Source organism: Myotis daubentonii, chromosome 11, assembly GCF_963259705.1.
Source record: "Myotis daubentonii chromosome 11, mMyoDau2.1, whole genome shotgun sequence".
Taxonomy (NCBI): Eukaryota; Metazoa; Chordata; class Mammalia; order Chiroptera; family Vespertilionidae; genus Myotis; species Myotis daubentonii.
Genome location: NC_081850.1, coordinates 30,514,445 through 30,541,002, shown reverse-complemented (window position 1 = coordinate 30,541,002; position 26,558 = coordinate 30,514,445). Strand labels below are relative to the sequence as shown.

The 26,558-nt window shown below is 42.0% G+C and overlaps 1 protein-coding gene across 12 annotated transcripts in view; it reads right to left on the bottom strand.

The window, feature by feature from the left end:
- PTPRD (protein tyrosine phosphatase receptor type D) overlaps positions 1–26,558 on the bottom strand; it is a 506,304-nt gene that overhangs the window by 15,197 nt on the left and 464,549 nt on the right. The window lies entirely within an intron of this gene.

Below are 26,558 nucleotides of genomic sequence, written 5' to 3'. Positions count from 1 at the left end.
ATTACATCATACAATAATGGTTTCATTATTTTGAAACCATTATGAAAAAAAACCCCACTAACATTTAGGCTGTTTAGACTAGAAAAATATTTTAGAATGGTCAATATCTAACTAGGCTATATATTTTTGCAAACCATCTTAGGTTATTTTAGTTCAATTGAGAAAAAAAGAACTAGTAAATCACTTGACTTGAAATATTTCATATTTTAAAAGTCAGCAAAAAATTCTAAAACCAACCTAGTTTGAAGTGTGTAATTAAAATAGCAAAATGTTGCTTCACACTAAAAATAGTGCAGGGTATTCTCAGTGGAGGAAAATCCTTAATAAAGAGCAAGCCCTAGAGAGTGTGGGCGTGTTTCTAGTTGTTACTCCCTTTTCTTTCAGAGTTGAATATATTTTGAAATTCCAGGTGAAATTCAAGTATTCTCTGTGGGAAAATTAAAGCTCCACTCTTAGTCTGAAGACATTCTGAGGCATTTTATAAACTCCATCCCTTTTGGACTTTATGGGTCATTTTTCAGTTGGTAGAAACTGATTCAAAGAAGAGGAGGTGAGAGAGCCAACAAAGCACAAAGACAAGATCTGCCACTGCAAGGAGACAATCTAACCTACTTAACTGGATCACAGGTTCAGGTAGTAGAAACATTGGAATTTCCTCCTGTGTTGAAAAGTAAATTAACAAAATAACACATCTGTGTTCTTACATCTCAAGGGGAGCCTTCTTTATCTTTTATCAAATCATTTAGGCTGAGTCTATTTATGTATCAAGTATGCTTGAATAGAAAGTGCTTGGTCATGGATGGTTACCTGGCTGGGAAACATGTAATCAATAGGTATATATCACCAGCTTAGATACCATGCAACAGATGGCCTCCTTCAGTCACTACATGCCACTGTCTCCCATATGTGTTCATTTATGTGTGCACCTGTCCAGCTCTTCATTCAATGAACAATGAAGTACTTTGCGAGGTGACAGAGGGGATACAACATTAGAGATGACTTAGGTCCTACCTTAAAGATCTCAGAGTCTACTCTACATAACTATTTATAAGACAAGAAATAAAGGATATTTTGGGCGTGATATGGCATTTGCACCAAGACTGAAGAACAGAAAGGATGGTGAATTGAGGTGGCTGGAATAGTAAAAGAGAAGGAATGGCTTTTGCAATTGTACTGCTCGCTCTGGGAGCTCCATGTGACACTTTCTAGACCTGGTGAGGCACCTATGCAGGGAACATACAAGAACTCCAAATGAGTGAGTTTAATGAGCATGAGGGTGCCTGAGTCAACTTAAATGGCAATTTCTCTCCAGCCAAGTAGCTGCAAGGTGGTAAGTTAGCATTTTGCAACAAGTAATACTTTTAAACTACTGAGCAGTATAGACCAAATCCAGCTTCCATACAGGAGACCTGAAGTTTGTGGATGAGGTTATGTGGGATGGTGATATGACTGCTATTTAAAAATTGCTTACATCTCTTCATGTCCTGTCAGGCACAAAAAATGACTGTCAGTATCTAGTCAGAGAGTCTCTGGATATGATTCTAAGACTCCATTCAAGGTTTAAACCACAAAATGACATCTGAGGTGGAATGTAAAATACTTCTGAGACACAGAGCCTTAGAAATGACAGCACATTTGTTAATACAACCCAGTTGGGAAAACCCATGCACTGAGAACCACAGCGCCCCACTTTATTTGGTTGGTTCTAGCACATAAACCTGTGAAACCGTACGTTTTCCCTGATACTCCCCACCCTGACAATCTCCACCCTCCCATCCCCCAGCAGGACTCATCACCCCATGTTCCAGATCCCCTGTTGTCGTAACACTCGACTACTGCAGTCCCAGTCACAACAAAGTATTAATTCGTCTGCTAGGGCCTCATCCACAAGTCATGGAGCATCTCCTGGGAGCAGAAACTGCATTTCTGTTCCCTTGGTGTGCCCTGCACCAAGCATGCAGTCAGTGCTCACCAATGTTGAGGGAGTAAGTGAATGGATGAGTCATTGGCACTGCAGGCCTCCTGTAATGAGCGGCCCACCCAGATTCAGCGAGCCTGCTGCGGAGGCAGGGCTCTCCAGTCAGTGAGAGAAATCCCACATTCGACCACAGTTCAGAACTACGCAGAGTCCACCCGAAGGTTGCACCACCATCCCTTGATAGGCAATGGAGAGACAGGTAAATGCTTCGAGCCAATTCCATGTCTTAATCTCTTGATATGCCACTGCATGGCCATGAAAAGAAACTTAGTAATACTTAAACTGGAAAAGGGAGGCAGCCTGCATATTTGGCAGGCTCTAAGACCATGAATAATATATATTAAGTCACACAATACGCGTAATAACTAAGTCATATACGTCAAATCAATTCTAGATAATGACAAGAATGTTTTCTCAAAATATGCCCAGGGACCATTCAAAATGTGTGGATTATGCATCGTTCTATATGCTGGCAGAAAGATACCACAGAATCTTGCAAAATTGTTAGGAATCTCTAGATCCAAGCAATATCAACCTTTTCATGGTGGTAACGAAGCATTTTGTTCCCTAAAAAATAGGGAGGGAAAAAAATCAAATATGTGCCTGAGGTCTAAATCATGAATTGTGGGAAAACAAAAAAGAGAGATTATGACTGGTGAAAAACCTACTTTTTCTCCCCCAAACATAAAATACTGTTAGCTGCCCAGCCTTGGTGTTCAGATGGAAGATGGGGAAGGAGCAGATCCTTGGAACTTGTGAGTTACCTCTTCTCTAAAATAAAGAGTTCTTAAGGGTTTTAGATGGGAGAGGTGTCTCTTAGCTTGAAGCAAGACCATGAGATTCAAGATACTTTTTCCAGATACCAATGGCTGGATGCCCTTGAGAAAGTCACTTAACCTTTCTCCTGTTTTCCTTAAATTCTGATAATTAACATAACAATAATGTGTGAATAGTGATGGTTAACATAAAGGAAGAGGCAGTTACTTTGTAGGTGAAGAATCCAACCCCTGAAGCTGGCTGCAAAGAACAGACGATGTTAAATCTGGGAAAATTATGATAGAATCATCACTGGATAATTTAACGTTAGGCTTTCAAAATCTTGCTTTACCCTGCCTCCTTGAGCTGCTTCCCTTTTCTTTTCCTATTTCCAATAAATAATATCTAAGGTTGGAGGAATTTTCTGCTTTCCCATATACTGGGATGGTAAATGAGATGGCAGTAAAATGCCTTCCTACCCCAGGGCATGGTCCCTGGGAGGCATTCGGCAAATATGTCCATTTCCTTTTCCCTCCTGTGAGTCATAACATTCGGGAACTTCCCTGAACTCATTCCTAGTGCTAGTAGCAAACAGTCAAACAGGGACTCAAATGCAGGCTCTGAGATGCTACACTTTACACCACATTTCATGGTACCGCCATTGTTTCACATGGCTTTCTGTCTTTTGGGGCAGCAACAATTGTCAAATACAGTGACTTTCTTGTGGCTCACCCCTCAATAACATCCCTTTAGTACTGTTTATTCTAAATGCAGTTTTCTTGAAAAGTTTTTCTTGGTTTCTAATATACCGATTGGGGGAGTATGGGGAACGTCAGAGATAATTCCTTTGGTGTCGATGGTAGGAAGGGAAAAAATTTTATAATTATCTCAAACACAAAATAAGCCGAAACATGTAACTCATAACAGTAGCAAACAACAACAACAACAAAAAACTGTGACTCTGTAATGGTTTATAGACTCCATGACCTCTTAGAAGTTCTATCAAGTTGGAAAGGAAAAACAAAGATCAACCTTGTTATCTTCAGAAATCTACCAAAACTCCTTTAGATTGCTCCTCAGTAAGGAATATTCCCCCCATTAGATCCATGTGCTGATTATTCCCCTGTCTCTCTGGATTTTTCCATCTGTAGCTCTTTCCTTAATTTGAATACCTCTGTCAGCCCCCCAAATGTAGTTGAATATCCCCAAAGTTCTGTCCTCCTTTCTCTCATCCCCCTTCATGGTTCAGCAATACAACGGATTTCTAAAGTGATAGCATAAGGGAAGACATCTATTTCAAACTACCCTCAAATTTCTCAAGAGATATAAAGATTCTCAGATTAATATCTTCTCTGCTCAAATCTGCTCTTCTCACTCTCACTCTTTCAGGTCTAAAATTTAAGAACCATCTTAGCCTGTGTTTGCCTCTTTCCCTGCACAATAATAAATTATACATTTCTGTGCATCCGACCTCTACAATTTTATTCGACTATTCATCAGTGGTGTGCTGGAGCTGGCAAAAGCCAATTGCTCAAATGAAAATTTCTGCTTAAATATATATACAAATAAAGGTAATATTCAAAACACATTGCTTCTAATTATTTTACATTTATGCTCTCGAGGTAGAAAGATATTATATAATGGGGTGCTACTGAGTATCATTCAGTGCTGTCACATTTGTAGCTTGAAATTGGCCATGGTGGGAGTACTTACACCAAGTAAATTGGTAAACATCCCCGCTCCCGCCCCCCCCACCCCCAGACACTAGTGAGCGGAACTGGTTGTTATACTTTATTAGCGCAGACTGACTATCCTAATTCATCCATTCCCATTACCTAGGGACAGACAGGAAAGTGCCTATTATTTTGTTCTTCCATCCGCAGTTGCTATATACTCTGTCATATGCCTCTGCAGGCAATTACCCACACATACTTACTGAGTACTTACTATGTGCCAAACTCAGGAAAGTGGTGAGCAAAACACGCATGGGCCTTTCCTCAGGGAAATTACAGGTTGGGGCGTGGGGGGGGTTTAGATATTAAATAGTCATCTGAATAAATGCATAATTATAAATCTCAGCAACTGCTGTGAGGTAAATGTGCAGGATGTTAGCACAATACCTTTGAAGAAATGCCATTTAAATTGATACTTGTGCTCAGTGGTTGAGTGTCAACCTATAAACCGGGAGGTCATGGTTCAATTCCCAGGCAGGGCACATGCCCGGATTGCAGGCTCGATTCCCAGTAGGTGGTGTGCAGGAGGCAGCCGATCAATGATGTTCTCTCATTATTGATGTCTCTCTCTCTCTCTCTCTCTCTCTCTCCCCCCCCTTCCTCTCTCAAATCAATAAAAATATATTTTTTAAAATTAAAAAGAATAAATTGATACCTGTTAAGGACTGAATTGTGTCCCCTAAAAATTCATGGTGACTGTGTTTAGAGATAGGGCCTTTAGGACTGTAATTAACGTTACATGAAGTCTTAAGGGTGGGGCCTGAACCCAGTTGGACTTTATAAAAGAAGAGGCACAGAGCTCTCCCTGGGCACATGCACGGGAGAGCCCATGTAAGGCCACAGCTAGCAGGTGGCATCTGAAGCCAAGAAGAGCGGGCTCACCAGAAACCAGCCCTGACGGCATCTCACTCTTGGACTTCCGGCCTCCTGAACTGTGAGGAAAATACTTTTATTATCTAAGACATCTGGTTTGTGGTACTTTGTTATGGCAGCCCTAGCAGACCACTGCTAGGGCAAGGATAATTTTACTGAGTGAAAAGGGTAGAAAAGCGTTTGGGGAGAGATGCTGTCCCAAAGGAAGTGTCCTGGAGTGGGAAATAGCTTAGCATACTTGTATAACTAAAAAGAAGCCAGGGAGGCTGAAAGGCAGTGAGGGGAAAAGGGCATGCTCCACATACTTATTTTCCATTTTTTAAAGTACTGTTTATAACATTTTTTATTAAACATAGAACTGTATTAATAGCAGTTATTTAAAATAACTGCATGTTCATAAATAGGCAATAAACAGGAAATATCTATATATATAAAAGGCTAATATGCAAAGTGTTTCCTTGGGAGTTCGACCAGGAGACTGGGAGTTTGATCGCTTGCTATGATGTGCGCTGACCACCTGGGGTGGTGTGGAACAAAGGAAGGCCCCAGCCTGCAGCAGGCAGCTGGGGAAGGGAGGCCCCAGCTGGCCCTGCTCGCCGCCCAGGCTGAGGAATTTCGTGCACTGGGCTTTCCCTGAGCTCCAGGCAAATCAAACATATTTTAAGTTTTCCCACCTCTAGGACTTTGCTAATGCAGGTCCTCCCTCCTTCTTATCACGTCTACTGGTGATACCTACCATCCCCCCAGACTCAGCTCATGTGCTGCATCCAGGATCAAGACTCCCCTTGGTTTAGTCCTCCTTGGATCTCATGTAACTATACCTCTTACTCTTTTATTTAAAAAATGTTTTTATTGATTTCAGAGATTGGAAAGGAGAGGGAGAGAGAAATAGAAATATCAGTGATAATAGAGAATCACTGATCGACTGCCTCCTTCATGCCCAGGATCAAGCCCACAACCTAGACATGTGCCCTGACACAAAATCCAACCATGACCTCTTGGTTCATGGGCTGATGCTCAACCACTGAGTCACACTTGCTGGGCGGCAACTATACCTCTTTATTAGCAACTGCCTTGCCTTATTTTTGTTTTCTGGTTATTATGTTTATACCAGTTAATAATCTCCTGGAAGGGAATGACAACAGCTTTCTAGTCTCTATTGCCTTTGATAGTTTCTCATGGCAACTGCCATGCCAGGGAAATCAGAGGTGCTCAATGTGAATTGCAAAGTTTTAAAAAACATAAGTTTAAAAATATGAAACTCCCCTCTGAATCAATGATACATATACAGGAATATTCCCCAAAGCCCCTGGCATGGGAATATTTTTTTTATAGATGTTTACAAAGATATAGAGAGATCCTCTAACTTAAGGAGATGGCAACAAGTCATGCTTACGCTTGCTTTACTCCAGTTGCTCAGGAATGAGGAACCTCAGGCACTGCTTTTTTTTTTCCCCTTAAGAAACTGAGCGATGAAAATTCCGAGCTTTTAAATGTATGCCAGCCTCGTTTTGTTTGAATTTCCAAGTTCCCATAGCAGCACATATTTTACTCCCTTCTGCAATTTACTCTATTTTTCACCCATCTTGGGTGTCTGAGTGCTGTGCACCTCTCAAAATGAAGGATTGTAGTCCTAAAAGCAAATGCATTTTTCTTTGATCCTGAAAATTCAGCTCCCCGTAGCAGTGATAATGACGGAACCCCATTTAGTGCTGTTTGTTTTTCATCATCTCAACAGCCTTCAACCTGAAACATGATAAGAACAGCAAAGCTGATAAACCACCCTTATTTTTATCTGTTTTCTGTCAGGGTAGTTGCCAAGCACAGAGACTGATTTTTCTAAATAACTTAAACAAAAGAAAAAAAGAAGTGCATAACCCTGTGCTTCAGGCTGAGGCCAGCACAATTCAGTACATTTTCGATGTTACAGAATTTTCCAGCAGAAAGGGAAGAGGACAGCACTTTTAAACCAAGCCTAGCATTAGGCTGGTCCGTTACCCTTGAAGGAAGACCGACTTTCTAAGTTATCTTCTAGTAAGGACGATGATTCAACTGAAATTCTCGACAAACTTTTGCCTTAAAAACAAGCCGAACCAAAACAAAACAAAACGGTTTCAGTGAGCGATAGACTGAGCAATCCATTAAACAAGTGTGCCTACTAGGAAATTGCTATTACTTCAATATTATCATTCATCCAGTTACAGCATTTGTTTTCAATTTCTAAAAACATGATTGAGTTAGTCCCACGAGTTGAAATATGCTTAATGTCCCGTGATGTGATGCGGGAGTAATGTACAAAAGTAAAACATTAAGAGGCGTGAGGGGGCTATTTTGTGCTAAACTCATTCTGGGGCTGTGCTTTGGAACTGGCTTTCCTGATGAATCTGGGGGAGCCTTCATGCTGACCCTTTACTGATACTTCACTCAGCTGGCAAAGAAAGACGATAGAATTAGGAGGTTTTACAGTACATTTAGTTGGGTACAAAGACAGTAAAATATAGACCCAAAATCATGGTAAGTGTTCTGTACATATATCAGCTCATAATTTGATTGGATTTTACAGTTAGCAATGACAAGAATGGCATTCGTGAACTGCAAGAATATTAAAAAAGAACATCTATGAAAATGGATTGAATTTTATGACTATGACGAAGGATTATAAGATGGATTAGATGGTTATCCTGGTAAAACTATGAAGTGATCTTGTTATGGCTGGGTGATGGTTGGCAGCTCTTTGCCATTCAGACTTGGTCCTGCCATCAAGTGCCAGCTTTGGGGGAGTGGGTTTCAGAAAGCATGGGGTACGCCACAGAGGGGAGTATGCTAAGTAGAGTTAGGTTAAGCAAATGTAAGGATGAGACCACCCAGACCCTTGGTCTCTAGAAAGAAAAAGTACACTTCACCCTTGTGTGACTTCCTCTGATGAGCACAAGTTCACACCTCAACACAGAGAACCTGACCTGATCAGGACCCTAGTCTAGAATATTGAGAGGTCAGGGTGACCTATCCAGACCATATTTCCTTGGGGCATTTTATTTTTCCATGGTAGGTGAAGGGGGGTTTCACATCTATAATAATAAAAGCCTAATATGCTAATTGGACTGAACGTCCTTCCGGACATCCTTCCGGATGACCTTCTAGACGAAGCTGGGGCTGCAAGGGCCGAGGTGGCTGCAGTGGTGGGTGGGGGCTGAGGCAGAGGCGGCCACAGCAGCAGGGGCCGATCCCTTTGCATGGATTTCCTGCATCGGGCCTCAAGTAACATAATAAGAGCAGAGAGAGGGTGAGGGCTGATCCCTGCACCCACATGCAGCAGCTGAGATCCTGGAGGGTTACATCAGCAGCAAAAGTCTGCACTGAGGAGCATGGGGTCTCCCCACACCCAATCCCCAACCCAGAGCACCAGGGCCAGGAAGAGGAGCCTGCATAGCATTGGGCAGTGGAAAATCAGCAGGGCCTCAGTCTACCTGGAAGAGGAGGGAGTCTGCTAGAAAGCCGGGTGCTCTCTTAAAGGGCCAATGCACAGGGTCTTGCTCTCTGTCACTCACCCAGAGATCTGGAGGACCAGACACTGAGGTCCCTGTCCTGTATCCCTATCCCACACCGCCCCCCGGTGCCATCTTCCAAGGCTTGGGCACCCCTATTCTTACAGCACCACCTGGGAAGTGCACTAGCCCAGACCTCCAACTGCTGGTGACACCACCTGCCAAGCTCCAGTCCTGCAGAGAGGGCTGTTGGCTGCTCCCAACAGGGACCTCTGATGTGTTCTTTTCCTGGGAAAGCTCTAGGCAGACACTCGGACAGTCACTGAGTTGTGTGGCTTTGGAACGCTGGCCAGTCTTGCATGCCTCCTGCAGACTCAGCCAGCACAACCCCCAATGGGAGACTGTTTTGATCTGTCCTCCCAAGTCCCAATGGCTCTGCCCTACTGAGCTCAGCCTCACCGAGGGATTGGAGTAGCTGGGACTTTGGAGTGCTTCTCTCTGGGAGCGTCTTGCTGGGGACACAGATAGGTGCTGGGTTCTGGGGCGCTGGTGTGGGGCGACCATCCTTACCACCCTGAGAGCACAACTGGCACAACTCTCTCCAAAGGGAGACACACTTGACCTGACTTTTAGTGGCTTGGCCTACTGAGCTCGCTCCCGCAAAGGGGCCAGATGGCTGCACCCACCTGAACCTGCAGTGAGCTGCCTCTAGGGCAGTGGTTGGTAAACCGCGGCTCAGCAAACCGCGGCTCACGAGCCACATGCGGCTCTTTGGCCCCTTGAGTGTGGCTCTTCCACAAAATACTGGCTCTTCCACAAAATACTTACTTCTGCACATCGGCCATGAAGTTTCAATCGCATTGTACATGCATGCCTGCACGTGGTATTTTGTGGAAGAGCCACACTCAAGGGGCCAAAGAACAGCATGTGGCTCGCGAGCCAGGGTTTGCCGTCCACAGCTCTAGGGGAACTAGGGTCAGAGACTCAGGCGGAAAATGGCTCTGAACTAGGGGGCACTTTCCCCCACTGAGTGCCTGATTGTGCTGCCCCCAAGTATGAGACCCACTAGTCCAGGGGTGAGGAACTTCTGGCCCCTGGGCCGTATAATACCCGTGAAATCATTTGGGTCTGGCCCTGCCAAAGCATTAGGAGTGACTTTATTAAATGTTTGACCAAATATAGCAGGCTACTTTTTAACTTGAAAATTTTGTATGGTCTGCAATTGATGTTATACATATCCAAATGACCCTTGGCAGAAAAAAGGTTCCCCACCTATTCTAGTCCCATACTCCTAACACCAGTCACCCCGCCCTACCAAGCTCTCACCTTGTGGAAGAGACTGTGGGTTGGGGCCAGGCTGGGCCCACTCTATAGTCTTTCTTTGGAAGGCTCTGGCGGAAGACCAGGCAACCTCAGGTGGTGGTGGAGTAGACAACAGGTGGAGGGAGCCTTGGACCTTTTATTGATCTGCCCCAGCTCAGAGTTGGAGGAAGCCTACCCTTGCACACAGCTTGACCCCTCCCATGCACATCTAGGCCCAGTAGACACAGCCACAAACAGTGACTAGCGAGGTAGCCCCAGACAGGTAGGCCAAGGCTGATTACACACAATGTCTGATATCAACCTGCACCAGAACCTGCCCAAATTGACCCAGAACCAACACAACCAGTGGTGGCCTTAAGACAACACCAAAGCTCGACCCAACTAGCCAGATAAGCGGCACACCCAAACAGGGAGTCTAGTAGGCACCAGGCCCTGCTGCGAACAACTGTGCCTCTGGGGACAGCTCCTGCAAGCGGAGTGATACGTGGTCATTGAAGTCTATCCTGATAGTAAGCTAGCCTGAGGGTTAACTCTGCCCATGAACAGGCCAACAGCACTTAAGATTCAACAACAACAACAACAACAGGACACACATAACCCATATAAGAAACATTCCTGGAGCATCTAGTGCAGGTGATCCGGAAGACTGTGCCACTGAGTCCTACAAGACACCGACATCATAAAGCAATCATGACAAGTTTGGGAATCATAGCAAATCTATCTAATACACACATACACACACATACACACACATACACACATACACACACAAAGACAGGCAAAATGAGAAGGCAAAGAAATATGCCCCAAATAAAAGAGCCAGAGAAAACACCCCAAAAATAATGAAATGAAATGGAAGCAACCATTTCATAACAGATGAAGAGTTTAAAGCAATGGTTATAAGAATGCTCTAGGACAGCAGTCACCAACAGGTGGTCCGTGGACCACTGCTGGTCCGTGAGGTCTGAAAGGTTGGCGACTGCTGCTCTAGGACCTTAGGGGAAGAATGGATATCTCAGTGAGAACTTAAACAAAAGGATAGTAAGCATTAAACAAGACACAGAAGCAACAATAAAGAACCAGTTGGAAATGACGAATACAATATCTGGAATTTAGAAGGGATAAACAGAAGATTAGATAAAGCAGAGGATCAAAACAGCAATCTAAAGGACAAGATAAAAGAAAACATGCAAGCAGAGCAACAAAAGGAAAAAATACTTTTTAAAAACGAGGGAAAGTGTAAGTCTCTGGGACAACATCAAGCATAACAACTTCTGCATCATAGGGATAGCAGAGGGGGAAAAAGTGAGCAAAGGATTGAGAAATTATTTAAAAAATAATGGCTGAAAACTTCCTTAACCTGGTGAAGGAAAAAGACACACAAATCCAAGAAGCAGGAAGAGTCCCAAACAAGAAGAACCCAAAGAGGCCCACACCAAGATACATCATAATAACAATGACAAAGGTTACAAATAAAGAGATAATCTAAAGTGCAAGGTAAAGACAGTTGGGATTTCCATAAGGCTGTCAGCTGATTTCTTAATAGAAACACTTCAGGCCAGAAGAGATAGGCATGAATATTCAAAGTGATAAAAAGTAAGGACCTATAACCAATATTAACCTCCAGCAAGGCTATCATTTAAAATTGAAGATGAAATAAAGAGCTTCCCAGACAAAAAAAAAAAAAAAAAAGAAAGAAAAGAAGAAAAGGAAAGTCATTACCACCAATAGACATAAAAAATGCTAATGTCACTAATCATCGGGGAAATGCGAATGAAAACCACAATGGGATATCACCTCAGACCTGTCAGAATGACTATCATTAATTAATCAACAAACAGCAAGTATTGGTGAGAATGTACTTTGGTAGGAATGCAGACTGGTGCAGCCACTGTAGAAAACAGTATGGAGTTTCCTCAAAAAATTAAAAATGGAACTGCCTTATGACCCAGTGATTCCACTTCTGAGAATACATCCAAAGAAACCCAAGACACAAATTTGAAATAATATATGCACGCCTATGTTCGTTGCGGCATTATTTACAATAGCCAAGACCTGGAAGAAACCCAAGCACCCATCAATAGATGAGTAGATAACAAAGCAGTGGTGCATTTACACTATGGAATACTACTTGGCCATAAAGAAGAAGGAAACGGAACCTTTTCGGACAGCATGGATGGACCTGGAGAGCATTACGTTAAGTGAAATAAGTCAGTGAAAGACAAATGCCTTCTGACTTCACATACATGTGGAATCTAATGAACAAAATAAACAGAAACATAATAGAAGCAAACTTATAGATACACAGAACCAACTGACAGCTGTTAGAGGGAAGGAAGGTTGGGGAGCTGTGTAAAACAGGTGAAGGGATAAAAGAAAAAGACACATACAAAACTGTATGGTGATTATCAGAAGGAAAATGGAGTGTGTGTGTGTGTGTGGAAGATGGCAATGGGGTAATAAATGATGCTGAAAAGAAACTTGAGCCTACAATGCAGTAAGCAGATGATGTGTTACAGAGCTGAAAACTTGAAACTTGTATGGTTTTTATTAACCAAAGTCACCTCAATACATCTGATTAAAAATTATCTTCAGGTATCTGGCTATGTATTAACTATTTTGGCTATGTTTTAGTTGTATTGAGGTCAGCTCTATTTCAGATAGATGGATGGCTTTCATAACTGTAGTCTTCACACATGATGGGTACTTAATTAATGAAAACTAGTATCAAGTGTATTTAGAATGACATACTGGCCATGTTTGAGGATGGGAGACTAGAGAACAGGTTTACCACTCATGCAGGGTAATAGCAGGAGATCGAAAACATACTCGTAAAATTATGACACCAAACAGATGGAAGCTGATATTCAGTAAATACAAAATGAGAGATTTCTCTTCTATGTATGCATCACCCTGCAAGGTACCACCAGGGATTTATGAATTACACATCCATCCAAGTGATCTGTACACATCCCCAGGTAGTGTAACCCAGAATCCTGGGCTCTGCCCCAGAGATTCCAAGTTAGTATCTCGGGTGCGGAATCCAAGGTTGTGCATTTTCTAGAAGCTCTGAGTGATGCTAATGCTGCTGGTCCATAGGCCATCCTTCGGGTAACATAAACGACACTCCTCTTATAACATTTTATATGTAAATGAGAGCAAAAAGATGTATAAAATATACTCCTAATAATCTATGCATGTGTGTATATGTGTTTATATATAATTTTAAAATAATCTTGATCTGATTAAAACTATAATGCAAAGGGTCAGACTGCAAGGGCTATTTAAAAAAGATTAGCCTTTGTGTTGTTTTCTTTAAAGACCAAATACTTTACTACCTCCAGATACTTTCAAATATATGGAATTATCTTATAATAAAACTCAGATGCCAGAAGCCCACCTTGCAAGTTTTCTCTGCAAGAAACAACCCCAATATGAGCAAATCAGAAAGACAGAAAGAAAAACACACAAGCAATAGGACCCTGATTGGAAAGACACAATACAAAGACAACAGAACTATTTTTAAGCTTCATTTTATGACCAGGGGCACAGAAAAGAAGTTTGAAATAGGAAGTTTTCATGCTGATTACATGAAACCAAAATCACGATTTAAAGGCAGCAGCATTTAAAAAAAAACCCAAACACGCAGCCTAGTTTCTACAATAAATTTCAGTGTTCTTTCAGTCTGGGAATATTGCAAAATACATTGCAGGTACAGCTGGGAAAACTCAGTGATACCCTGTCCAGATCTCAGCGATTAGGTTATAAAAATATTTTCACATTCCTGCAGCTGTCTAGATTCCTTTCTTTGCTAGTAATTTTAATTCAGAACTCATTATTGATAGCTGTTTGTTCTGATAGAACCTAATTGCTCTTTTACCAGGCCCAGCTGCAAGCAGGCTGATAATTCCTTTCCCTTATAGAGTATATTATATATAAACACAGGCAGGAAAAAAAATAACCAATTAGCTAAATACATGTGCATAAAATGATTCATTGAGAGCGCTGATCAAGTAATGTATCTAACTGCAACACAGGTCAAAGGAAATTACCACACTTATAGCTTACAGCATTGAGTATAATTATATGGAAAATTCATAAGCATTAAAATATATAGACGATGAGTGGCAGCAACTGAAAATTTACCCTTTTATTAGAGAAACATATAAATTACTACATTTGAGTAATTGACAGGGCATTTAACCTACTGAAGGAATAACTAAAGGATTGCTATCTGACAAGCTGTACACAGAACCCAAGAGGCCTGCCATAGCCAACACCAGACCGGAGGAAGGTAACATAATGTGGGGTCATTTTGATGTGCAGATAATCCTTTCTGTGGAGGGGAGAGTTTGTAGGGACCCACCAACTCTTTTCCCTACATCCCAGTCACTGCTGTGGTGAGCTGCTTTCCCTGACTCTTCTGGAAGAGGAGCACAAATGTGTTGAAGTCAGAGCTATCTCCTCTGGAAGATTCTCTGCAAAGGCAATGCCTCATGTTAGCAGCTCTCCAAGAGGTCCAGGCACAGCTGGGCAATGTTCACTCTATGAGATGCCTTGGCAGCCTCGCTCACTGAGTCTGCACCAATTTGGGGACCCCAAGCTGCCTTTCTTAGTGGACTGGAACCCCCAAAGCGAGGTAAACCACGGGCTGGAGTCAGCAGAGACCACATCAGTAGCAAATACACTGCATCTGAGAAGAGCCATAATAGCTCGTTTTATTTCCTCTCTGTCTGTTCCGGAAATGGAGGGAATGGGGTGATCGGGGATGAGCAAACCGCTCCTTAGCAAGGAACCCATTCAAGGAAAATGAACTTTTTCTTAACATCAGGGACACTACATGGTGCTTCCCTTTCTGAGGGCACTAAATGCTTCTCTGTGAAGACTTAATCTACCTCATATCGGGAGAGAGATATTGGGAATGGGAAGTTACTGCCCTGATAATTCCCAGGGATGCAGCATACATTTCCATTAATACCAGACATAATACTAATTAGAATGCAAACCCCAGACTCAACATTTACAAGGCCTTATGTAATGAATGTAAAGTATGGTATGGGGCTCGGGGTGCACAAAACCTGGTCCATAGCCTACTCCCAGCCTCTCCCCCAACTAAGCAGCCATGGAAACCATTTTATTTGGCATTTAAGAGCAATGCTACTACCATGTGTAGTTGTTGTTGTTGTTGTTATTATTATTATTATTATTATTATTATTATTTCCATAGCACATATTATACCATTTAGAATTCATGCCTGGCTTTGCCTCTGCTATTGTTTTGGATCATGATACTTCCCCGCCATGTGCCTTATTCATTAAATATCTACTCAGTGTCTTTTTCAGATGTGGCACAGTTCCAGGGGAGAGGGATGCATAGTTAACTGTTTTTTTAAAATATATTTTATTGATTTTTTACAGAGAGGAAGGGAGAGGGATAGACAGTTAGAAACATCGATGAGAGAGAAACATTGATCAGCTGCCTCCTGCACACCCCCTAACTGGGGATGTGCCCGCAACCAAGGTACATGCCCTTGACTGGAATCGAACCCGGGACCCTTCAGTCCGCAGGCCAATGCTCTATCCACTGAGCCAAACCGTCTAGGGCGATATATTTGTTTTATGAGTTAATTTGGCAAATGGAAAGCGTGTGAATTTTACAGGCTCAAAATCTGGCTCTTCCCCTGCAAGCTGTGGCTATTAGGTCATCTATTTACCCTTCCCTGAGCCTCCGTTTTCTCAACTATAAAATGCAAACACATTACTTAAGGGCGCTATAAGGCTATTGTTGGTGAAATGCCTTTTCCTTAACAGCTTCTTGATTATGTTCATTTTCTTATCTCCCTTTTCCTATGAACTGAGATTGTACAGTTCAATATACTTCAGTTGGCCTAATGGCAGAGTAGATATGCAGCCTTCATATTCTTGGTTTATATTAAATACTTGTGCTAATGAATTTATGAAACTAATATTCCATTTCATTTCCTGATTTCTACCCTCGCAGAAAAAAAAAATATGTACACTTGAATCAGATTTTAGACTTAGAAGGTTCTCCAAGTGCAGCCCCATGGCCGGCAGCATCATGCATCAGCGGGGAATGTGGACTGCCTACCCAAGCAGAGCCCTTACGTTTTACAGAGCGAGAGAACCAATGCTCAGGACTGAAGTCAAATCTCTCAACCTCCGGTGCAGTGCTTTTGTGTGTAGCTCTCTTTCCTTCCCTTTATCTCAAAGTAGTGATCACTGTGTGTTCCATCATCCCTTCCTTTCCACATGCATATAGACATCTCTATGCATTATCTAATTGACCTCCGTTTAACCAACTTAATAACTAACCCAAACTTTCCCTTTCTTCCCAAAGGCCCAGTCTGTTGCTCACTGCACCGGTTCTGCTCAAGGCTAGCAGGCTATTTTCTAGGATGTCTGTTCTTTTTTTGTGGAGTTATGATGTTTATTCCAAAATAACCGGTTATTTTAGTTAAATAATCTAGTTAAGTATTAAATAAACTGGTGAGCTATGGTTATAAAATAAAAGAGCATTGTTTCTGCAAAAACTAAGTTAACTGCTTTGGGAAGATTTACTCAAAGTGATTTGTGACCCACCCCCACACAAAAAGTACTGTTGAATTAGGTATTGGTAAGAAAACTGTAAATAAATAGAAAATAATTTATAAAAATCTAGAAGGATTCCATACTTAAGTCATTCCCAAACCATTACGTGTTTTCTCTATGTTAAATACATTTAATCTTCTAATCATAGGCCACACTCAAGGAATAGGTTTTTAAAATTTTTTGATTTTTAAAAAATTCATTTTTAGAGAGAGAGAAACACAGACTTGCATTCCATTTATTACGCATTCATCAGTTGATTCTTGTATGTGCCATGACCCAGGCTTAAACCCACAACCTTGGAGTATCGGGACAATGCTTTACCCAACTGAGCTACCCGGCCAGGGCTCAAAGAACAGTTCTTAATCCGAAATTGGAAAACTAGTGAGTTACTCTAACGTATGCTTACATATTTGAAGTTAATATTTGCCATCTATTATATACTTTTTAAGGTTTCTTTACAGTTTTCTTTAAATGACCAAGTCTTAACTGAATACATACGTCAAGGTTTCTTCTGAATCGCCTTGACAGTTTTAGAGATCTTTGTCTTACGCTGAGGGAGACCCATTCTGCTTTATCTCCTTACTGCATAGCTTGGACGTCTGCACAGGTTAGTTTTAATGAAACTTATTTATGCATTTGTTTATATACGTTATTGAGGGTTACTGGTAGTTAACCAGTTTCACTTGGTAGCTCATGCTCCTGTTTTATCACCATGAGCCAAATTATCTTTTATGATAGCACTTCCGAAGGCCCTTTCGAAGTTCCAAGCGGGGGCATTTCCATGTCTAAGTAGTTTCAGAAATTCCCCTCTGGCAGCTCACAATGGAAATGAGTATTCTGTGGGGCTGAGGAACTCTCTGTAAAGCAGCCTATGTGACTATATAAAATAACCGCAACATAACTCAGGAGGCAGAGGGCACACGTGATGAGGGTCCCCAATTTTGTGAGTGACTTGCCTTCTTATGTTCAAACCATGAATCTGTTTCCATAAACGCATACTTCTTGTAGAAACAAGAATGGGTAAGAAAATCATCTGTCAGATCATATATGCCGATATTTGTTTGGGAAATGGTCAATACACAGATTTGTAAAACTACCTTTATTTTTTTCTTTTGCTTTATTTCTAGCTACATCAGGTAGTTAATCATTACTGAATCCAAATCTACTCTCCACGGTTAAAAGAAGTAAGCTGTAGCCAGGGGAGTGGGAAGCACTGGAGGTTAAATAACTGCGGTGCGGCCTCTGATAAACCCAGACTTAGCAAAAGTGACATGTAATTTAAAAATGAAAATGCGGAATTTCTAAAAAAGGTTGTCTGCAAGCTAAAACGTGCTAAGAACTGTTTTGGGAATCAGGTCTCCAAAGAGGGAGGTGGTTTAGGTAGTCTAGAATCATTTTCAAACTTGACTGTGTAAGACTTCAGAGTTCACAGGACAGTGTAAGTAACCCATTCTAGTGGCATCGGAGCCCCAGGACAGGGAGACTCAGCCTGGGGGTGAGAAAGTGGTAACGTGTCCCCTTTACATTAAGTCTGTCCATGGAAACTGAGCATTTATTTACCTGAGATAAGGCCGCCCAGGTTATTAAAATCTCAAATGTTGAATGGCAGTTATGTAATGGGTTTCTTTTAAAAAACAGACAGTGAGATGTCATTTAATAAGCACGGCCTGAAACGTTGGTAGCTGAAGCTGGGTGATGGGTGCTTGGGGTTGACTGTACATTTTCTCTACTTTTGGGTATGTTTGAAAATGTCCAAACTCGAAGTTTAGAAAAAAACAGCCTCATTTTTCCCTCTAAGACAAAGCTCTTTCCAAATGCACAGTCCCTAAGGGAGACAAATAACAAAGATGCTGTTCAGAACCATTAACCTAGTTTCAACAGCTAGGACTGGACCCTAAGTTTCTTGTTAGAGCCAAACTGTAAAATAATGCAGCTTTAAAAAGAAACTGTAGACATCAGTGATAATTCCAGAAGTGCTACTTAATAAGACTGTATGTAGGGAAACACAGGCAGAGAATTCAGCAAAAGGCATGACGACCACCTTAGGAATTGCATCTGTGTACATTATGTATGCCACAAATATTCACTCTAAAAATGACCTCCATGCAGAATTATCTCAGATTTTAAAAATGTGTTTATTCCTAAGCCTTTAGGAAATATAACCACCACAACAAAGGCATGCATCCATCTATAGCTCTTATAATTGGCTATATTCACTGAGCTTCTTACTGAATTCTGGAAAAGGTTTTGCTAAGCTTGTGGCTTTACTATTGTGCCCTACAAACCACTAAGTTTGAGTTTAATTGAACCAAGATAACAAGTGAATTTCAGGCTGTAGTACATCAGAGAAAATAGTCCGAAGCCAGGTCAATCATTTCCAGACACAAAAAAGGGGGATGAAATGTTGACTCCAGGTTAGAAAGGATTTTTGTGGTTTGCAACATAATTGGTTATGGTTTTTTCAAACGTAAGTAGTGAGCATGAGTCCAGGCTGAGCAAGACTTTCTGCCCAATTGATGAGAATTAGAGTTGGGTTAAGGTTGACAAAGTGAAACTTTTAAAAAAAATTATACTTTTAACCTTCTGACCTACTTTACCCATTTCTTCCACTCCATCCCCAACATACCCCTGTGCTTCTGGCAACCGCCAATTTGTTCTCTGTATTGCTAAGCTTGTTTTTTAAAGAAATGTTCTTAGAGTCCACATATAAGACAGATCCTAAAGTATCTGTCTTTCCCTCTTAGAAGGACTGATTGTCTGTGGACCCAGTTGGGACTGAATTTGAAGGTAGTCAGAGAAAATGTCTTATTATGGCTTCCATAAAACCAAAATTTCTAATCATCATCATCATCGTCGTCATAAATAAGCATTTCATCTATCAACTTTTACGCAGTTTTCCCTTGTAGAGAAGATGCCTTTGGCAAATGACCACATTATTTTCCACCTTCCTGAGGAACAGCAACTCAGTCATGCAAGTGATTTGCACAAGGCCTGGTAGGTTTAGGGCATCCAGTCTCTCTCATTTTTCTGTATACACAATTTCTATTTCTTAGCCTAAAAGCCAAATACGTAGTAAAAGCCATGATTCAGAGTTCTTCTCCTTAGCGCACTTACAATGAAACCTTTACGACCCAGGAGCTTCATTTCTTACTTTTCACTTTGAAACGTCCTACTGCGCGTAACCTGCTTTAGGAAGACTTTGCTGTTTACTGGTGTGAAGCACGCCTCATACTTTGAGAGGATCCCTGGGACATTCCTTGTTTGTCCACATTAAGATCTAACAACCCTGATTCTTAATGAAATCCAGAGGCTTGCCATCGTGACCTACTGAGGTTGCCCCTTTTGTACATTCATCCTCTTTCCTCACTTAAACCATCCAACCTGAACCTGGTCTTCAAGGATAGTGTAGCCAAACAGCCAGCTTCCTCAAATAATCCAAATTCAGGCAGCAGATGCAATCTTGGAAAGTCGCTGCCTCAGTGACAAGAGGGGGCTCTGCCCACTTAGCCCTGCTCTGTATGGACAGAGAACACAGCAAGGAGGTGAGAAGCTGCCGAGAGAAAGTCGCCCCGACCCGCCTCTCTCATGTACGAGTCTGGTGGTAGTTATGGATCCAAAACAAAACAAAACAAAACAAAAAACAGCCCAGGAAATAAAGGAACCGAGTGACAATGGCAATAGATTGTCAAATGTCATAGATTGCCAAAAGAACCTGTATTTTAGGTTACACTTGGGGTTTTGCTCTTCTTATCCGGTCCCATGAAGAAAATTTACATTCGACCTAACCACACCGATGAGCGTAGTAAGGAATACTGAGCAGGCTCATCAGTGTCACATCCGGGCAGAAAGAAGGTTTGATACAATAACATGGGGTCAAGTGGTTAGTAGATGCTTAAGACTTTGTTCTCCCCCCCTCCCCCCACATCCGGAGCATGCTCTGTGTCCAGAAGGAGCCTTTTTGTTTGTTTAATTTGTCATCACTTAGTTTGTCCTCAGCACAGGCGCCGTTCACATGTGCAGGCTTTTATTTCAAAAGGGATTCTCTCCTGATTCTGGTGCCACTTCCTACATTTCTGCAACAAGAAATTCCCCCAGCAGCTGTACTTGCTTTACAAACACAAATGTACCTTATTAATGCTATTTCTCAAGGCAAAAGGTTTAAAAATACTTGCCAAACACTTGTTTATTTATATGAAAAATTTCAGGGTTTTTCACAGCTAGATTAAAGGCATATAACAAACCCTGTGAGTGTGTGAGAGAAATAGAAGTGATTCCAGCAGATGGCACGGTCAGAAGCAAAGGGTTTGCAAATGCAAGGAACAGCACAAACCCGAATGGAGAAGTCTGAATGGCTATAATTGTACCACATCTACAGTAGAATGAAGAAGGGCATTATATTAAGAAATACAGGGGCAGAGTCTTAACTTCCATAAGCATGCCACACAAAATGGGGATTCGGAACATGGGTTGCTATCGGACTATATACCACACACAGTTTTTATTTCAGTTCCAGCAGAAAAACAATATTGACAAGTTTCTTTCTCTCTGCTTCCTACTTTATTCAATAGAAGAGGTAACAATAGCATCTGCTGCACTTGGCTGGAGTCTGGGATGAGGAAATTGTGGATCATGAGCCTCCCAGGCACATGGCCACTAAAACGCTCGCGCAACAGCCATGGCACAGCCAGGAGACAACTCCAGTGGGAGCGGCAGATACACAGGCCGGCACCGTGAAGCAGGCAGGGCTGCCAGGACAGCATGCAAAGCCATTTTTGGTGGCCTTATGTGGTTTCCCCCATCGCAGCTCCATTACAGCTCCAGCCACTACTGCAAAGCAAGACGAGTGCACCTCTGACATTGCCTCCTCCTTCCTCAGGACCCTCCGACATTTTCTGCTGCCCCAGCCTAATAACCACCTGGGTGCCCAGCACACTCAGGTTGCTCCCTGGCTCCTCGTCAGCCCTTCTTAGAATCGGTTTTGAAGATCTGTGATACTTAATTGGCTCTAATGCATCAAAATTACCTACTCGGACCATCTTAGTTCCAAACATAATGCCTCCTGCCATTATACAGGTGCTGTCTGGTTACTCTTCTAATTCACCTAGAAAATGTTAAGGGCTTCTTTAATCAGATTAATGTGAACAAAATTAAAAGGACTATAATGTAGTGGAAAACATATTGGGCCAGCAAGTGTCTATGGGAAGCTGCAAGTCCTGTTGTGCTTCATTGTATTTTTTCTCCATCTCTGAAATCAAAGAGAGGGAGTGGGACAGGGAGGATGGAGAGAGAGAGAAAACGAGAGGAGAGAGAGAGAGGGAGAGAGAGAGAGAGAGAGAGAGAGAGAGAGAGAGAGAGAGAGAGAGAGAGAGAGAGATATTAGATTAGAGGAGAGGAGAGGAGAGGAGAGAGGAGGGGAGGGGAGGGGAGGGGAGGGGAGAGGAGAGGGAGAGAGCAGAGGAGGCTGGGAGAGAGGGAGGGAAGAGAGAAAGATGAGAGAGAGAGAGAGAGAGAGAGAGAGAGAGAGAGAGAGAGAGAGAGAGAGAGAGAAGAGGAGAGAGAGAGAGAGAGAGAGAGAGAGAGAGAAGGAGGTTTTTCTGGGAGGCTTGAAATGTCCCTTTAGGTCTATGATTCAGTTATTCATTATGAGTAAATGATACTCCTAGAATTTTTGAGTTAAGTAATAAGTCTATCACCCCTAATAAATCCTAAATTTAAGAGGACACAAAGGAAATATTCTTGAGACAAGATGAAAGGGAAGTAAAGAGTACAAGATCTCCCACCACATAAGCTGGCATTTCAGCAAAAATCAGGTAGCAGGTATGAAGCAAATTAAATGGATTTTCCTCCGCTTTTTAAAAACTGCCCATTTCTTACAGGAACAGGAACACTGTCTCGGGTGGACCCAGGGGCCTTGGCTCTGCTCACCCAGCCCCAGGAGGGAAGTCCACAGTGAGGCATACAAGCTGGCCAGAGTGGGAAGAAAGACTCCCTCAGTCCGGTACCTAAGCTTGGGGGTGGGGGGTGGGGGGGGTGGGGGGGTGGGAGTACATGAGGCCGCAACTGTTCCTTGCTTCTTGCAGCAAGAGGCAGAGTCTGTGCCGCCACCCCCTGAATCAGGGCTAGCCCTTGCCTTGCCTTGCTTTGAGCAAAAGAATGTGGTGGTGGAAGTGATGATGTGTGACTTCCAAGCCTCCCCGTCAACAGGCCTGGTAAGCTCCTCCTTTCATCCCCAGGACCAGGAGCCCACCAGACCAGGATGAAAGACCTCGGGAGACAGAGGCCTGGCTTTCCCAGCCCTTCCGGCTGACTGCAAAGGAGATCCCAGGAGAGTAGGCAGCGGGCCCCTCCCGGCCCCGAGTCAGCCCACAGGATACTGAGATACACAGACTGTGGCATTTAAGCCAGGAAATGGGCAACACTGACTAAATAATTGATTTCTCCCCCATTTCAGAAAAGTGGCCAACTGTGAAGGAACACAGTTGTATCAGACACTGAAATATAACTACACTTAAAACAAATGATTCAATGTTCAAAACGAACCCAAATGAAAACAAACAGACAGAAACAGAGAAGGCACAGTTTTTCATAATAATCACAATTCAAATAGACAGCTATTTGCTTAAATTCTCATAGAGTTTAAGCAAATAGCTGTCGAGTCTTTCTGGTCAGAAGAGAAGAGCATAGTTAATCCTGATCCCTCATTTATTTTATCTGTTTAGATAAAGTCTCTAAGCAACCCTGTGGACTGAGGAAAGTCTTAACTACTGACTCTTGATGGACTGACTTACGAATAAGAGTGTGCTATTTTATTTTGATGTAGTCCCATTTGTTTATTTTCTCCTTAGTTTCCATTGCCCTAGGAGCTGAAGCAGTAAAGATATTACTACAACATATGTCTGATATTTTGCTGCCTATGAATTCTCCTGGGATTTTTATGGTTTCCCGTCTTACATTTAAGTCCTTTATCCACTTTGAGTTTATTTTTGTGTATGGTATAAGTTGGTGGTCTAGTTTCATTTTTTTTTTTTTGCATGCACTTGTCCAATTTTCCCAACACCAAAGTAAAAAACTTCTACACAGCAAAAGAAACCATCAATAAAAGAGCAAGAAAGCCCACTACATGGGAAAACATATTTGCCAATGTTATATCTGATAAGGGCCTAATCTCCAAAATTTACAGGGAACTCATACATCTTAACAAAAGGAAAATAAACAATCCAATAAAAAAATGGGCAAAGGACTTAAATAGACACTTTTTGAAAATGGACATACAGAAGGCCACGATACATATGAAAACATGCTCAAAATCACTAATCATCCAAGAGATACAAATCAAAACGACAATGAGGTATCTTCTCACACCTGTCAGAATGGCTATCATCAACAAATAGACAAATGACAAGTGCTGGCGAGGATGCGGAGAAAAAGGAACGCTAGTGCACTGCTGGTGGGAATGCAGACTGGTGCAGCCACTGCAGAAACAGTATGGTGTTTCCTCAAAATATTATAAGTTGAACTCCCATTTGATCCGGTATTCCCACATCTAGGAATATATCCCAAGAAATCAGAAACACCAATCAGAAAGGACATATGCACCCCTATGTTCATAGCAGCACAATTTACAATAGCCAAGATTTGGAAACAACCTAAGTGCCCATCAGCAGATGAGTGGATTAAAATATGGTGGAATACACGCTGCTGTAAAAAAGAAAGAACTCTTACCATTTGCAATAGCATGGATGGACCGGGAGAGCATTATGCTAAGCGAAATAAGCCAGCCGGAGAAAGAAAAAAATATCACATGATCTCACTCGTTTGTGGAATATAATGAACAACATAAACTGATGAACAGAAACAGATCCAGAGACATAGACGCATCGACCAGTCTGTCAATCTTCAGAGGGAAGGCAGAGGAGGGTGGGGATGGGGGATAAGAGATCAACCAAAGGACTTGTATGCATGCATATAAGCCTAACCAATGGACACAGACACAAGGAGGGCGGGGGCATGTGCTGGGGGATGGGTGTGGCCAATGGGGAAAAAAGGAGACAAATGCAATACTATATGTAATACCTTAAACAATAAAGAATTTTAAAAAGAGTGTGCTAAACCGGAAGTATATACCTCCAAAGCTCAAAGAGCAAGGCATTATAGGATCTGCAAACTTGAGCAGAGGGTCTGACATTATGATCCACATTTCTTCTATTTAGCTTATCTCTTCTCTTTAGCCTCCACGAAATACTGAAAAGGGCGCAGTCCTTAAGTCATATGCCACTTCAGGGCATCCCTATGGCTTATTGTTTTGAACTGCCAGGATGCTGGACATTCAGACCAAGCATGAATACAAGGCTTTGTAACGGATAACCTAGCAAAGAAGAGTAGCATGGCCCTTAAACGTGGCCACCTCTGGGGGCTGAGGATTCATTGCAGCAGAGCAGCCACGGTGCAGAAGTGCTGCTGGAACTACTGTTGTGCGGTAGCCTTAAGAGCCTGTGCCCTGTTCATCTGAATTCCTAACGGTGGCACACTTTGTTCATGAAGGTGGACTTGTTAAGTGCCAAGAGACATTTAGCGTCAAGTCTTTGGTTTGTACAGTTGGTGATCAAGATAGGGAATATTTTTGGGCGATTCTTCAAGTAATGAACTAAGTTTTCTATGTACTTTAGAAGTCATTCTTAAGGTAAAGTCAGTCTCATAGAGAAGCTCTCCTAATGTTTAAAAACGTATGCCATTCAAAGAAGTGTTTTCTAGTTTAAAACTTTGAGGCGGGCTCCTATTTGGATGCATGCATTCTGCCACAATCATAAGTCAGTTTTGTTGCTACAGCAGCGGTTCTCAACTAGGCATTGGCAATGTCTGAAGACATTTTAATTTGTTGCTACTGTTGGGGGTGGAGGGGGTGTGCTACTGGCACCTGGTGGACAGAGGCCAGGGAGCTGCTAAACGTCCTACAATGCACAGCACAGCCCCCACAACAAAAATCACACACCCACATGTCGATGCTGATGAGGTGGAGAAATCTGGACTAATAGTAATAATCCATTCTGAAAAGTAAAGAACTTTTTTTAGTGTAATGAAATAATTATGACAGTATGTATGCATTATTAAAGTGTTAATTATTCTAATCATCACTTATCTTCTAGGTTAATACACACACACACATTTTGACTCTAAATCACAAATTACATAGAAGTAGAGCTCTCATTTCAGAAACTGTCATAGTATTGTTTGTTGACTGATAGTAATAGAACCAATTTAAATAACCACCACAATGATAAAAATAATAAGTAATCACAAACTATACAGAATAAAAATAATAACTACAAACAATTATTGGCTTCTTTCTATGTGGCAGGTACCTGGCTAATTATCACATATAATCTTATTTAATCTTTATAAATAATTCTTTGAAGGTCATACTGCCATTATCTCCACTGTACTAACCAGGAAATAACAGGTGTAAAAAGTTAAATAACTTGTCTAATGTCCTAGATATAGTAAATGGTGCAGCTGGGATTTGAACTCTCATAAGCTGATTTCATGTTCACAGTTTTCACTATCGTGCTGTGCTGCCCCCAGAGGGGCTATTAGATCTGCTAAGAGCCATCTCTGTTGTGGGCTCAGGACAGTTCTGCTCTCATCTGTGTAAGATAAACTAAGCACAATAGGAAATGGCAGTATGTACAAAGAGGAGAACACGTGAACCATAAAACGGGTTCTCAGGCAGATTCCCTACTTACTGGTTGACCCCAAGTCAGGGTCTTGGGGTCACAATTTCCTGATCTGAAGAGTGAGGATGGT